This window comes from Lactuca serriola, chromosome 1 (genome assembly GCF_051521515.1).
Source record: "Lactuca serriola cultivar US96UC23 chromosome 1, Lser_US96UC23_V15, whole genome shotgun sequence".
NCBI classification, from domain to species: Eukaryota; Viridiplantae; Streptophyta; class Magnoliopsida; order Asterales; family Asteraceae; genus Lactuca; species Lactuca serriola.
The window spans coordinates 73,088,804-73,090,385 of NC_136408.1; the positions used below are offsets into that span (position 1 = coordinate 73,088,804).

At 33.7% G+C, this 1,582-nt stretch overlaps 1 pseudogene; it reads left to right on the forward strand.

Moving 5' to 3' along the window:
- Positions 1–590: 590 nt before the first annotated feature.
- Positions 591–1,331, forward strand: LOC145069415 (dirigent protein 21 pseudogene; annotated as a pseudogene).
- The last annotated feature ends 251 nt before the right edge of the window (positions 1,332–1,582 follow it).

Genomic DNA, 1,582 nt, shown 5'->3' on the forward strand with positions numbered 1-1,582 from the left:
CGATTTACAAGTTTATCATAATGTGACTTATTTTTTCCTCAAATCGAACAAAATTAATTAAGCCAAGACGAGTAAAACATAAACACGATGACCCTAGATTTATTATTTTTACTTTTTTTTTTTAATTTTTTTTTTTTACTTTTATTTTTATTTTTTATATGTAAGCTTACAAACTTGTTTGCAAAACTCAAGCATTAACGGACGAGCAAAAATTTGTATGCGTGTATATCTCACTACAAAAGAATTGTATAAACTTCTATGCATAATTAATGCAAAGATAATGTTGCTTACAATAATGAATGTATCATAATAATAATAATTTTCCACGCTTATAAATGTATAAAAAAAATCAGGTTTTTAAATATATATGTTGATCAGAATCATAATAAAATATAATCAGTTTTTTTATAATTAAGTTCAAGGTTGAAGATTTATTCAAAATGTTTACATCTAGAAGTACTAAAATTTAGAAATAATTTTTATGACAAATTGTTCTGCAGAAATTTCCATGGACTTTCTCGCTCTTGTTCACGTATATATAAATACGCAAGCACCATGCAAAGGAAAAACATCTCAATCCACCATTTTCAATTTCTCAAATTAACAAATCGAATACAATGGCAAACAGTCTCGTCTCCACTTCCACAGCCGCCACCACCTTCATAATCGTCCTCCTCTCCCTCTTCCTCGCCGGAAAATCCCAAACTTTCTCAACCAGCTTGCCTCGAACAGCGCTGCCACGTGGGAAGCAAAACCTAACCCACCTCCATTTTTTCTTTCACGACGTGGTTGGTGGCCCAAATGCAACCGCCATTCGGGTGGCTGCTGCCCCTATTACCAACACTTCCGCCACCGGATTTGGGGCGGTGATCATGATGGACAACCTCTTGACGGTGGGGCCAGAACCTAACTCTACTCGTGTGGGAAGAGCTCAAGGGATGTATGCGTCTGCGGATTTGAATGACATGAGCTTTATGATGGTTCAGAACTATGTATTTGATGAAGAAAGGTATAATGGAAGCACTTTGAGTATATTGGGCCGGAACCCTATTTTGTCGCCGTTGAGAGAGTTTCCGGTGGTTGGAGGGAGTGGTGTTTTCCGATTTGCTCGTGGGTATGCTGAAGCTCAGACTTATTTTCTGAATGCTACCAATGGAGATGCCATTGTCGAGTACAATGTTTATGTCCTCCATTATTGATATTAGCTTTTCATTCTTTGCTTATTTATGTTCTTATTTCTGGGTTTCCACTTCACGATAATTCTTTAATTATTTATAAGTATACATTTGTTTATTTGTTTATGCAGAATTACTTATCCGTATTTAAATTTAAGAAATCTGGTTGGCAACAATGTGTAGAATTTAATTAGGGCTAAATATAAGATATAACTTTGCATTGTTTTTGTCATATATAATATTGTCTTTATATTTTTTATTAACAGTACTATATTTTCATATTAATATTAATATTTATTCAAACATTATCCTATAATAACTAACATTTATGATAACGAGTAACCATGGACCGCCGTTTAAATTAAGTAACCATTGTTTATCTCATTGATTTTGGCATAATGAGTAGG